Genomic DNA, 14,994 nt, shown 5'->3' with positions numbered 1-14,994 from the left:
AAGCTCCCTGACCACTTTTTATTTAGATTATTTTTCTACATCTTAGGGGTTCTTTATATATTATATATCACACATATATAATATATTTAAAAGCATATAATATATAAGAAAATATATAAATATTATATATAACATGATATTGCTGTAAGCCCCTTATCAGATACATGATTTATAAAAAATTTCTTCCATTCTGTAGGGTTTTATTTTCACTTTTTTCATAGTATCCTTTGATAAACAAAATTGTTGATATGATATCAAATTTATCTATTTTTTTCTTTTGTTTCTTGTGCTTTTGGTGTCATATTTAAGAAACCATTGCCTAATTCAAAGTCATGAAGATTTACACATATGTTTTCTTCTAAAAGTAATAATTTTAGCTCTTACATGTAGATCTTGCTCCATTTTGAGCTAATTTGTGTATGAAATGACGTAGAGATCCAATTGATTTTTTAATGTAGTTATCCAATCATTTTAGGATTATTTGTTGAAAAGACAGTTCTTTCCTCATTTAATTATCTTGCTACTCTTGTCAGTAATAAATTGACCATAGACTTACAGGTTCTATACTATAAACATATAGGTTAATTCTATTCCATTGATCTTTATAGCTATACTTAATGCCAGTACCATACAGTCTTAAGTACTGTAGCTTTGTAATAATTTTGAAATTATGTCATGTGAGTCTTCCAACTATTCTTTTTCAAGATTGTTTTGGCTATTCTGGATCTCTGGCATTTGTGCATGTATTTTAGGATCAGCTTGTCAATTTCTGAAAAAATACCAGCTGAGATTGTGATAGGGATTGCATTGAATCTGTAGATCAATTTGGGGAATATTGCCATCTTAACAATATTAAGTCTAACAATCCATGAACATGGGATGTATTTCCACTTATTTATGTCTTTAATCTCTTTCAACAATGTTTTGCTGTTTTCAAAGTTTAACTTTTACACTTCTTTTATTCAGTTTATTCCTAAGTATTTTATTCTTTTTGATACAGTTGTAAATGGAATTGTTTTCTCGTATTCATTTTTTTAATGTTTGCTGCAATGAATGTATAAAAATAAAATTGATTATTTTGTACTGATTTGTATTCTGCAAACTTACTGAACTCACTTATTACTCTTAATAGTTTTTTAGTGGACTCCTTAGGATTTTCTGTGTGTAAGATCATGCCATCTGTGAATGGAGATAGTTTTACCTCTTTCTTTCCTCTCTGAATTTCTTTTCTCAAATTTTCTTGCCTAATTTTTCAGACCAGAAACTCCAGTATATTGTTGAATGGAAGTTGTGAGAGTGGACATTTTTCTCTTGTTCCTGCTTTTAAGGAGTAAGTGTACAGTATTTATTAAGTATGATTTAGGGGGTGCCTGGGTGGCTCAGTCAGTTAAGTGTCTGACTCTGGATTTTGGCTCAGGTCATGATCTAATGTTTGTGGGATCAAGCTGAGCACAGAGTCCACTTCTCCCTCTCCCTCTACTCCTCCCCCTGCTCGATCATGCTCTCTCTCTCTCTCAAATAAATAAATAAAATCTTTTTTTAAAAAAAGTATGATTTAGCTTTGCTTTTTCTGTATGTGCCCTTTATCATATTGACGAAGTTCCCTTCTATTCTTAATTTTTTACTGTTTTCATCAAGTAGGAGTATTGAATTTTTTTCAGATTTTCTCTTAATCCATTAAAATGATCATGTGGGTTTTGTCTTTTACTCTATTAATGCGGTATGTTACATTAATTAATTTTTTGAATATTAAACCGATCTTGCATTCCTGGGATAAATTCCTTTTGATCATGGCTTATGTTGTAGGTTGAATGTGTCCTTCAGAAATTCATGTTGAAATCCTAACCCCCTCTACCTCCAAATGTGACCTTATGTGCAAATAGGTCTGTTGAGGATGTAAGTAGTTAAGATTAGATCACTCTCATTTGAGATGCACCTCTAATCTAATTGAGTCATGCCCTTTGTAAAAAGAAATTTGGACATAGACATGCACACAGGGAGAATGTCATGTGAGGATTGGAGTTATACTACCATAAGCCGAACTACCAGAAGGTCGGAGAGACCTCTCAGAAGGAACCAACCCTGCCAACACACTGATCTCAGACTTCTAGCCTCCAGAACTGTGAGATAATACATTTTTGTTGTTTAAGCCACCCATATTATACTTTATTATGGCAGCTGTAGCAAACTTACACAATGAATTAACCTTTTTATATATTACTGGATTAGGTTTGCTAGTTTATTGTTGAGGAGTTTTGCATCTGTATTCATAACAGATGTTGATCTGTTTTCTTTACTTGTGATTTCTTTTGTCTGGAATTATTTTCTTGGTGTTCCTCTGGCTTACCAGATAAGATGGTAGGTATCAACCTACCTGCCATTTATAGTAACTTATTCCCAGTGAGACACAGAAACATTAACCCTAATGTTTCTGTGTTATATTTATAATATAATAAAATATTAGAACTCTATTCCCTCCCCCACTTTTTTGTTCTTATTATTGTCAAATTATTGTTATAACTATGTATGTCACAAGCCCAACAAATACATTGGTATAATTATGACTATATAATTTTATGTGTATTAACCTGATAAAAGAGAGGAAAGCAAGAGACTTCATCTTATAGAGTTCATTATATTAACCTTTTTATCCACCATTCCTGGTTCTCTTCATTTGCACCTTATTTTCTAAGCAAAGAGGATCCATTGAAGAGTTTTAGTGGGGAAAGGGAAGTGAACATTTAAACATGTGCAGCAATTTTAGGACAATTGCTCTGGCAGACATGCATTATGGGAGGTGCAAGGGATAGAAATCCAGGAGGTAAGTTAAGAAGCAACTGCAGCAATTAAGGTACAAGTTAATAGGAGCCTAGGTTTGGCTTAATTTTGGCCCTGTTGCCTGTATTTTGCCTTCTGTAACTGGGAATGTCTAAGTCAGTGTGAAGACACTGACTCAGTCCACATGAGTTAAGTACATTCATTAGGACTTGTTGATGAACTGATATCAATCCAGGGATGAACCCAAGATGGGAAAAATGCCTGGTCTGGTGATTTGAGGGGGCTCAGAAGGAGAGACTTTTCTCATGGCAAGCCTCTGTGGAGAACATGATGCCTAGCAAGTAAAGCCCATTGAAGGACATGGTGATAAAAGTAATTGCCACACAGTTATGTGTGAATGCCAGGGAGGAGGGGGAAGGGAGGAGAAGGAGAGATTCTTCTCCAAGCACGTGTCCCTGCAGCTGTCAGGATGAGGTTACAAACCATGGAAGGGAATGCAGAATCCCCCTTCCCGTTCCCAGGGCAGATGACCTTTCAGAAATTAAACAAATCAATTATGTGTCCTCAGAGGAAGCGTGTTTGACTGCCCTAATTCAATGGGCTCTATTGTTTCAGGTGAAGCCAGGTGATTCAATTCATCAGTGATATCCTTGCTAAGTTTCGTCTGTGAATTTTCCTCTGGAATAATTTTGTAAGATCAGTATTAGACACACCCCTGCATGCAGTTTTTTAAAAATACACAAAGAATAAAGAGCATTCTCCCCTTAAGTATAGAGATAGTATTGGTGCTATAAATCAGGCATAGTGGTTATTCTAGTACAAGCAAGAGGTAACCAAGGCCTGAATGAGGTAGTGGTGATAAAGATTCAATTGCAGAATGCTCGTAGAGGTAGTTGAGGTAGCAAAAAACAATAACAAATGTCTGGAAGTTTAAGAATACTAAATGATTACATCAATCAAAGAATTGATCAGAATGAAAATTAGAAAATACTTAGAACTAAAAAAGAAGAAATATACAAACTATCAAAAATAATAAAACTACTTAGTAATGCTGATTTCATACTACTGGAGCTGAGAATATTATTTGAAATTACTGTGCCCCTTGGCATCTGCAGGGTTAAATGCATGTCTCTGCAGAATTCTCTCAGGAAAATTCAAGAAATATGTTATCACAAAAAAATTTAAAAGGAAACAAAACAAGAAACAAGCCACCGTCGGAAGCAGCAGAGAAAAACAGCTGAATGAGTCAAATCCTTCGCACATTGGAATTATTAGGCAGATTACAAAATAAGTATATTTAATATGTTTCAATAAAAGAAAAGGAACACAATTCACTTGAAGAAGGAAAAATATGTTTTAAGTGATCAGGTAGATCTAATAATAAAAGAAACTAAATGAGTTTTGGAAATGAAAAATATAATTGGAAATTTTTGCCATAAAGAAAATCAAAATTTCTGTAAAATCAAATGTATCATTTCTGTTACCTTTATATTTATCTATCTAGAATTTAATTTGATATGAGAGAATCCAATTTCATATTTTCCAGATGGCTACCTTCTTATCCTATTTATTAAATATATCATTTTACCCCACTATTTTGAAATGTCAACTTTACCAGGAACTAATCTCAATATTTATTTGCATCTATTTCTGGGTTATGTATTTTTTACCATAGAGCTTTCTGTTCATGGGCTGATACCAAACTTATTTTTTTTAAGATTTTATTTATTTATTTTAGAGAGAGAGCATGCACATGCATGAGCTGGGGGAGGAGCAGAGAGAGAGAGAGACAAGCCGACTTCAGGCTGGGCGTAGAGATAGCAAATTGCTTTAATTACTATAGTATTTATAATACCTTTTAGTATCTGGTAGGGCTATTCTTCCTTTATTACGCTGTTCCTGCTTTATTCCCAAAGTAATGATACTGGTATTTTTCTTGAGAAAGTTCAATTTATATATTTACTTATAAAGGATTGCCATCATATTCTATCATCTCTCTACCTAAGAATATGTCTATTTATTAATATCTTTTTAAATGACTCTTCATAGTGTTTCCACATTTTCTTCGTGTGAATCTTACACATTTCTTCCTAAGTACTTTATCATGTTTCTTGTTTTTGTAAATTGTATATTTTTTGTTATATTTTCTAGGTAATCATCCATATATTGGAGAACTATTAATGTGTTTTAATTTTTTTCTCAGCCACCTTACTAAATTATCTTACTCTTGGTAACAATGATTTTTTAAGTTGATTTTCCTGGCTTTTCTCCTGTAACATCATTTCATTTGCAAATAGTAATGTTTTCTTCCTTTTCCTTCATGATTTCATTTTTTTTCCTTTTCTTCTCTAATGGCATTAACTAATATTGGCCAAAGTTAAATAATACCAGTTGTCTTTCTGATTTTAATGAGACTCAGTATTTCACTGTAAAGTTTCTAGCCTTTGAAATGCTATATGTATATTTTTCATGCTAAGAAATTATTCATCTATTACCTATATGGGTAGAGTTTTTTTATTTTTTTTTATTTTTTTTTTTAATTTTTTTTTTTAATTTATTTATGATAGTCACAGAGAGAGAGAGAGAGGCAGAGACACAGGCAGAGGGAGAAGCAGGCTCCATGCACCGGGAGCCCGACGTGGGATTCGATCCCGGGTCTCCAGGATCGCGCCCTAGGCCGAAGGCAGGCGCCAAACCGCTGCGCCACCTAGGGATCCCGGTAGAGTTTTTTTAGATGCCTTTTCAGCATCTACAGGAATGTTCATGTGGTATTTCTTTTTTGACTTATGTTTAAATCATGTTACAATCATCTTAATATTGAGCCATCTTTGCATTTGGGGTATGAGTTTTACTTAATCATAATATATTTGATTAATGTGCTAGATTCAACTGGCTGATATTTTATTTACAATGTTTAGGGATTGGACTATCTTAATGTTATACTGAATTTACGTCTTTTTTTAAGATTATTTATTGATTTATTCATGAGAGACACAGAGAGAGAGGCAGAGACATAGGCAGAGGGAGAAGCAGGCTCCCTGCAGGGAACCTGATGTGGGACTCGATCCCAGGATCCCGGAATCAGAACCTGAGCTGAAGGCAGACGTTCAACCATTGAGCCACCCAGGCATCCTAAGTATTTGTATGTTTTGGATCATCTGCATGTTGCCTTTATGCTTGAACTATTCTTTGGATGGAAATAAAATTCTGGAATCATAGTATCCCTTAGAATTTTGAAGACAGTGAATTTCTATAATGTTGAATGCTGCTCTAAAGAATGATGAAGCAGCCTGATTTCTATCTCTTCCCCTTGAGGTGATTTGATTTTCTGTCTGAAAGATCATATCTTTGAAGTCTAGTAACTTGATTAGGTCATGTTCTAGTACTGATTAATCTTTGTTAGTTCTTCCTGGAAGATGGTGTGCCTGTTCAAATCTATGGATTCAAATTTTTTACTTCAGAATTTTCTTGAATTATACTGTGAATATTTTTTGCTGATTGTTCTGTTGTCTTCTGAATGCATATTGAACATTAACCCTTCCTTATCTTTCTTCCATGTAGATGATTTTTCCTCTAATTCTTTAAAATTATTTTTTTATTTTTAAAAAATGTTACTTATATTCTTAAAATGTTATTTAATTTTCTTAAGCCTGTCTTCCAGTTTCTTTAGCTTGTTTTCAACAATATCTCTTCTTTCTGCAGTTTCCATTTTTGTGTGTCATTACTTTTCTACATCTTCCCTGGGCTCATTCAGGTCAATTTTATTTTATCTGGTGTTATCTTATCACTTCTTTCTTCAGTCCTTTTATCTGTGCTTTGAACCTTAATTCATGGAAGCCACTTTTTCACTAAGTTCTTTGAATCCACAAGAAGTGTATTTAGTCACATTTTCCAACCATTCCACAATCAATTTTCTAACATGTGTTGAATTTTTCTTATTTCTTTTGTCTTTTTTCCTGCAATGGTTTTATCTCCTAGTTTATTAAAAAAGTTTTATTGAAATATAATTCGCTTATAATCTACCCACTTAGAGTGTACAAATTGATATTTTTTAGCATATTCATAAGGTTGTGAAACCATTCCTTATTCCTTTCTGTTATTTTCATTTTTTAACACAATCCTTTCTGAACTACCTATATGGAGAAAGAAAATGGGAGAGAGGCATCAGAGGCTTTGAACAACTTCTAGGCTAACAAGTCCTAACTCATAATAAAGCCCTACATCCTTGAGGTCTAGTGGAGTGTATTGTGAGTGTCAATTCAGACTTTACATAACATTAATTGAATAGAATTGGTAGCTTCAGTGCCATCCATTAACCTAGTTTCCCTATTTTCAGAAATTTTTCTTGCAAGAATGTCATGTCTGTGTGGTTTCACAAGGGAGTCAGAGAATTCTAAAACCAGTTTGCAAATGTCAGCCTTCTTTTAAACAAGTTACTATTGCTTTTGCCCCTCAGGGCATACAGCTAACTTGGAAAACTGTGCCTTGTTCCCTCTGCTTGAGATCTGCAGCCATGGGTATTGTCTCTTGGCACCCTTTCTCTGACCTAATTTTCACTGTATTTGGCAGTCCTTCTTTATAAATAACAAGGTTCAGATCATAAGTGTTGCCTGATTCCTCCTAGATAGAGTTTTTATTTCATTTTTACCCTTGTTGTTTCTGGTTGGTTTTAGAAAGCAGACAGGGTCTGTCTTAGCTCCAGCTGCTATAACAATATACCATAAACTAGGTGTCTTATAAACATCAGAAGTTTATTCTCACAGTTCTGGAGGCTGGAAGTCTGAGATCATGGTTGGGTTCTGATGAGAGCCCTCTGCAAGGCTGCAGACTGCCTTCTCACTGAGTTCTCACATGATACAGAGCAGAGAGAAAAAGCAAACTCCAACTCTTATAAGGGCACTTGTTGCATTCATGGGGCCTCCACTAATCCTGTTTCCAAAAGATCTTGCCTTCTAATTGCATCACACTGAAGGAACGGGTGTCAACATATGAATTGTTGTGGGGGGCATAAACATTCAGTCCATAAGAGTCAGAGATTTCTTTATTCTTCCATCTTAAAAGTTGAGACTGATAATTTTATTATTAATTTAGTTCTTCTCTTGGTTATTTTTTAAGCTTTAATATATGTAAGTCCTCTATTTCTTGTCCAGCTTAGACTGGACAGCTTTAGACTATATATTTTGATTCACTGCTTTGTGTAAAGTAAGAAAATAAAGATATCTATAATCCCTTCACCTTTGTTTCTCTATTTTTTGTTTCTTTTCTCCATTTTCTTTTGCCCTGCCACATATGCTATCATTCCATTATTTTTTACGGCCTTGAGATTTAAGGCATTTATATCTTTGTAACTGTAGTAGAAGTGTCCGGGTGTTTTGTTTTTGCCTTGTTTTGTTCTAGGTTTGTTGGTCTGTTTGTAAGCTAATTCTAAAACCTAGAAAAAATAGCAATTGATTAAATTTTTATGAACTCTAAATATTGTGAACTGTGGAGTAAAACAGTATCTTTAGGACCTCAGAAAAGGAAACATAATTCTATGCCACTAACTCTTAACATGTATCACTAACATGATACACGTTCCAAGTACCATGTGAAACAATTATCTTTCTTATACTCCGAGAAAAGTATACTATATTTTAGTTGCTTCACATTTTCTGTAGATTGCCCCCTCCAGGCTTTTAATGACCTGTTTTTCCTTTTAAATATATATATTATTTCTGATATATACAATATGACATTCACTGTAATATTAAAAAGTCCATTTTTTTTTACTATACTAACTTTTTTGATAAGAATCTACTTTCTTCTTGAAGGTTCCTTGCTGGTATCCAAATGGGACTAATTGCTTTCAAAGTCTACTGCTTATTTGTCATCTGGGATTTTTTTTTTTTAAATCACACTCCTAGGTAGGTGTCATTTTCTTAAGCTTAACTCTTTCCCATACCTCTTTTTTTGTTTAACTAAAATACATTCTTAATCTTTTTAATTTAGAAAGTATGCATGGGATACAAATACCTTAGGACTTACATATCTGAAAATAGCCATTAATCTATATTCTTACTTGATTGCTAGTCTAGCTGAGCATAGACTTCTAGGATAAAGTTAATTTTTTCTCTGAGAACTTTTAAAGTATTGCTATATTCTAAAAAATGATTCAACTGAAAAGAAATCTGATGCCACTTTGATTTTTGCTCCATTATAGGCAATATACCTTTATTGAGGACTAATTGGCATTCAATAAATTGCACATATTTATGTGCAGTTTGGTAAGTTTTAACATTTGTGTATATCCATGAAACATCTTTTTCTCCTCTCCTCCATTCTGGATCTCTTCTAATGACCTTTTAGTTAACTAATCCTGTTCTGTCTAGTTTTTAATTCCTTTTGAATTCTTAACTTCAGCAATTACTGTGTTTCCATTTGAGAATTTACTTTTGATTCTTTCTTTTCAGTATTATTTTCTAGTTCTCTAGTGAAAGTATCCATTTTGTCCTGTATCTTCTGGAACGTATTAATCATAGTTAAAGTTATGCCTGATAACTCCAATATATCTATACCAGCCATGAGTCTGTTCTAAAGTCTGTCATATTCCTTGGTTGGGTCAGTTGGTTCTATCGCTTGGTATGTCTGGTAATCTTTTAATTGAATGCCAAGCTTTATATATGAAAATTGGACATATAATTTGAGGCTCTGGCTGTTTTCTCCCAGAGATTTACCTACCACTTGGAAGGCAGAGTAGGGACAGATGACTATAAATGAATCTGGGACGAGCTGATTCGAAGTTGGATTTCAGTCTCTTGAGCATACTGTTCTACTTCCATCTTAACCGTATACATATGGTGTTTCCCTCCCAGAGTCTTAACTAGAAGTCTGAGATGTATACCAAGACCCCTTCCCATTAGTACACACCGATCTCTAATTCTGTCACCCATCCTGAGAGAGTGCCTTCAGACTTGATTGGCTTCCCATGTTCTTAGGGGCTGCTCATTGCTGTCGTGCTTCAGCTCTTGCCCTGAGATATTTGCTATCAGCAAATTCACTGAAAGGAAAAGTTGTATGGAATGTAGCCCCCACTTCTTGGAATCCTTGTCCCCAAGTCCAGTCAGTGATCTCAGCTTCCAGATTAAGAAACTGAAAAAAGGAGCAAATGAAATCCAAAGTAAGCAGAAGAAAGAAAAGAATACACAGGAGCCCAAAGTAATGAAATGGAAAACAGAAAAAGCAATAAAGTCAATGAAACCAAAAACTGATTTCTTTCGCGGGGGGCAGGGGGCGGGAATAAAAAATGAAGGTAAACCTCTAGCCAGCCTGATGTAAAAAAGAGGAAGAAAAAGAAAACCCAAGTTCCCATTATCAGGAATGAGGGGTAATGTAACTTCAGAGCCTATTGATAAGAAAAATAATAAAAGAACAAGTTTATGCCAATCCAACAACTTAGATCAAGTAGATAAATTCCTTGAAAAGTAAAAACCACCAAAGCTCACTCAAGAAGAAATAGGTAACCTAAATTATGCTATTTCTATGAAAGAGATTGAACTGCTAGTTTAAAACCTTCCTACAAAGAAAACCTCAGACCTAGATGTCATCACTGGTGTATTTAACCAAACATTTAATGAGGGAAATAACACTAATTCTACACAAATACTTCAGAATACTAAAGAGGGGACTACTTCCAAACTCATTCTATGAGGACAGTATTACCCTTGTCCCGACAACATAAAATGGGGGATCAATATAATAAATATTAGCAATATAAAATACTTATTATCTTGAGGTGTTTATGTTGGGGGGTTGCCTAGTTGGCTCAGTCAGTGGAGCATGCAATTCTCGACTCAGGGTTATGAGTTTGAGCCTCACATGTGGCTTAGTTTACTTTAAAAAGTTTTAGGGTGCCTGGGTGGCTCAGTTGGTTAAGCGTCTGACTCTTGACTTCAGCTCAGGTAATGATCTCAAGGGTTGTGAGATCAAGCCCTGCATCGGGCTCTGGACATGGAGCCTCCTTGAGATTCTCTCTCTCCCTCTTCCTTTTCCCCCACCCCCTCTCAAATAAATAAATAAATAAATAAATAAATAAATAAATAAATAAATAAAGTTTAAAATTGTAATACGTAGAAATAAAAGTCATGACAATAATAGCGCAAAAGGCAAGAAGAGTAAAAAAAAAAAGGTTCTATAGTGAAAATACAAATTTATGTTAGAGTCTAGCAAATCAAGATGCATCTTGTATGGTACTTGCTAGGGTAACCATGAAAAGAATAGTAAAATAATGTGTAATTAACAATCTAATTAAAAGGGAAATAAAATTATTAAAAAGCATTTGATTGATTTTTCTCTTCAAGTGCAAGAAACCAGCATCGAACAAATGGGACAAACAAAACACAGGGTAAGATGTAGATGTAAACCCTAATACATCGATATTTACTTTAAATATAAGTACTTGGATTAAAAGGCAAAATTTTTCAGTCTGGATGAAACGACAGAAACAAAACCATGGAGCTCAAGCAGGAGAGCATGTAGGGAGAAGCAGAGAGGATGCATTTTCAAGCAGCTTTCAGAACAACCTACCAGGAGTGTTCATCAGAGTTAGGGACACATCCTGAAGTGTAAGATCTCATCCTTTGTGCCCAGTAGCAAGAGGAAAATACATAGACTGGTGCCAGACCTTTTGCCGAGACCAGATTTGGTTTGAGAAACAAAAGGAGATGGACTAAACAAGGAATCACCACTTGAGTTCAGCAGTATGCGCAACTGATAAATGTGTAACAACTGCCTCTCTAAGTGTAATTCCATCATGAACGTTGATATTAACAAGTCAGATGAAAGTGAAACAAAAGATTTGTTCAAACTTCACTCATCCACCAATTGTGTGAGTTCTTTATGAAATTGGATCATAGTTTTTGAATACTAGAAGAAAAGGGTTGTTTTTTTTAAATTTCTATTTACAATAAAATGGTACAGATGTGACATATTTTTATGTTTCATCTGCATTATTAACATTTTCTCTATCACTTAGATCTAGACCAGGGTTCAGCCAACTACCACCCAAGAACCACATTAAACTTAGTTGACATAACTCATAAATTATCCATTCTGATTTAAATAACACAATGTTTTGATAGGTGCCAAAATATATGAATGAGCTCTTTTTAGAAGTCAGATATTGTACATCATTTCTTTTTCCCTTGAACTTCTATTTTCTTTTCACTTCTTTCACATAATTTGATCCCAGCGCAATATTGTTATGCTTAAACATTTTTATTGATTATCCTATCATGTTTCTTGCAACAAAAATAATTTACAAATTAAAATTTGTTTTAATTTCTTGTGTCCATAAGTCTTATTGCTTTCTCTAATGAAGTTATTGCAGTTATCAGCAGGACACAATTAAAAAAAACATTATAAATTTTGACAAATGATTAAAAAGTAAAAGTTTACTAGAAAATTACTATTGAATTATATTGGATTCTCAATTAGCTCATGTAATGACAGGTAAATATTTAAGTATGACTTATTTTCAGAAAGAGATGGGCTTAGCATCAGTTCTTTTCTTCCTTTTAGATGTTATAAATGTAAAAGCTGAGAACCTTCTTCACATAAATAACTGATAAAGGGAAAAGGAGTTTTAGTTTTAAAATATCACTCAAGGCTTGGAAACCCTTTCAACTTTACCTGCCAAAATTATATAGTAATCCTCAAAAATTGTTATTAATGATATATCATTGGTAATTTGATTAGATCCTCCTTCAACTTTTTCAAAACCCAGGAATTAGAAACCCCCTAACTTGCAAAAATTTTTGTTTCTAGTCTTTAAAGCCATTCAGTTTTTGATAGTTTTGACAAAAGAGCCTTTTCTTAGAAAGAAAAGTTTCTTAAATAACATTACTGTTATTTATCTTATTTTTAGAAAAATCTTATTTTTGTAGCTCAAATTAAAGTGAGATTTAAAAACCAACACAAATATGAAACTTATACAGTCTTTGTGAACAAAGAATAATAATCATGCTGAATTTCTGTTTGTAGGACATCCTGAAATATCTTTAAAAAGCAAGACAGAGGGATCCCTGGGTGGCTCGGCGGTTTAGCGCCTGCCTTCAGCCCAGGGTGTGGTCCTGGAGTCCCGGGATCCAGTCCCACATCGGGCTCCCTGCATGGAACCTGCTTCTCCCTCTGCCTGTGTCTCTGCCTCTCTCTCTGTGTCTCTCATGAATAAATAAATAAAATCTTAAAAAAAAAAAAAAAGCAAGACAGAAAGATACTGAACAGTTGTTGTAGAGATAAGTTAGCAATTTATTAGTGCTTGAAAAGGAGCATGTTTATAATTACATGTTTGATATTATTAGAAAAGCACATCATATCTGAGGGAGGAATTATGCCTAATTAAATAAAGGTTTTTAAAGTTCAGGATATTATGTTCCAGTTTATGTTTTGGGAACATTTTATCCTACACCTGTACGGAGATAGATGTTCTATTTTTCTTAATAGACTTTATTTTTTAGAGCAGTTTTAGGTCACAGCACAGTTGAGCAGAAAGTACAGAGATTGCCCATGTACTTCCTGCCATGGCTGATGCACAGCCTCCCCATTATCAACATCCCCCACCAGAGAGGTGCATTTGTTACAATTGATGAACCTACTCTGACACATTATCACCTAAAGTTCGTAGTTTACAGTAGGTATTACTCTGCTGTTGTACCTTCTGTGGGCTTGGACAAATGTGCAATGACATTTCCACTGGTATAGTATACAGAGTAGTTTCACTACCCTAAAAGTCTCATGTGTTCATCCCAATTCATCTCCCCCTCTCCTCTAATCCCTGGAAACCACTGATCTTTTTACTATCTCCATAGTTTTGCCTTTTCCAGAATGTGATGTAGTTGAAATCATAGAGTGCAATCTTTTCATATTCACTTCTTTTTCTTAGTAATAAGCATTTAAGTTTCCCCCATGTCTTTTCATGGCTTGATTGTTCATTTCACTCTAGAGCTGAATAATATTCCATTGTTTGGATGTTCCAGTTTATCTGTTTGTACTGAAACACATTTTGCTTGCTTCCACGTTCTGGCAATTACAAAAAAAATCTTCTACAAACATGTATGTGCAGGTTTTTGTGTCTCCAGCTCCTTTAGGTAAATACGAAGCAGGCTCTTTCTGTATTGCATAGTAACAGTATCTATAGTTTAGTAAGAAACTGCTAAACTGCCTTCCAAAGTGCTATATACCATTTTACCTTTCCATTAACAATAAATGAGAGTTCCTGTTGCTCCACATCCTGACCAGTGTTTCTGTTGTTGGTGTTCTGGATTTTGTAGGTATCTCATTGTTCTATTTGCATTCCCCTGATGGCATATAATGTGGAGCATCATTCTGTGGGTTCATTTGCCATCTATATATATTCTTTGGTGAGGTCTGCTAAGGTCTTTGATCCATTTTTTTTTAATCAGGTGGTTTTTCTTATTGTTGTTTTAAGTGTTCTCTTTATTTTGGATAATAGTCCTTTATCAGATAATATCTTTTGCAATGTTTTCTCTCCATCTGTGACTGGTCTTTTCATTCTATTGATAAATGTTCTATTTTTAAGAATGAAATTTCAACTACTCTGTGGAAAGTCTTAGCAAAAGGAAAGTTTTAGACCATCAGTAAGTGGGAGATGTACAAAAAGTTTATTAATAATTGTTGCTTTATATATTACATTAAAATCTATAACATATCCAATTATAACAAGAATACAAATATTCTAAATGTAAATAAATATAAAAATATATAATAATACAAACTTAATAAAACATAGTAAAAAAAGTAATTGATCAATCAGCAAGATGTTGGCTAGTAAAAGCAAGGGGGCATATGCCAAATAAAAATAGATATTAGGGAGTTTTTTTGTGTGTGTGAATAAGAGTATGCACTTTAGCTACCTAAGAGAATACCAGGAAAACTACAGTAAAATAATCTGGTGGTAAGCATTGAATTTATTTAACTGTAGAACTAAAATTAAAATAAATGTGGGTTTTTGGATTACAGAAAAGAATGTTAAATGTAAACCTAGATATTATGGGGCAGCCTGGGTGGCTCAGCAGTTTAATGCCACCTTCAGCCCAGGGCATGATCCTGGAGTCCCAGGATCGAGTCCCATGTCGGGCTCCCTGCATGGAGCCTGCTTCTCCCTCTGCATGTATCTCTGCCTCTCTCTCTCTCTGTGTCTCTCATGAATTAAAAAAAAAA

General features: G+C 34.1%; 1 long non-coding RNA gene across 5 annotated transcripts in view; it reads left to right on the top strand.

Moving 5' to 3' along the window:
- The window catches only part of LOC111097728, a 181,561-nt gene that overhangs the window by 5,734 nt on the left and 160,833 nt on the right, over nt 1-14,994 (top strand). For 2 of the 5 annotated variants that reach the window (XR_005365842.1, XR_005365846.1), the window contains one exon: nt 1,257-1,330. The exons of 2 other annotated variants lie outside the window; for them this stretch is intronic. This is a non-coding gene — a long non-coding RNA (uncharacterized LOC111097728). Of the gene's footprint in view, nt 1-1,256; nt 1,331-8,966; nt 9,042-14,994 lie in introns of those variants that run through there. One more of the 5 variants, XR_005365851.1, reaches the window with a different exon arrangement.

The sequence above is a fragment of the Canis lupus genome, chromosome 10, assembly GCF_011100685.1.
Source record: "Canis lupus familiaris isolate Mischka breed German Shepherd chromosome 10, alternate assembly UU_Cfam_GSD_1.0, whole genome shotgun sequence".
Lineage (NCBI taxonomy): Eukaryota > Metazoa > Chordata > Mammalia > Carnivora > Canidae > Canis > Canis lupus.
This window is presented reverse-complemented; position numbering and strand designations above follow the sequence as displayed.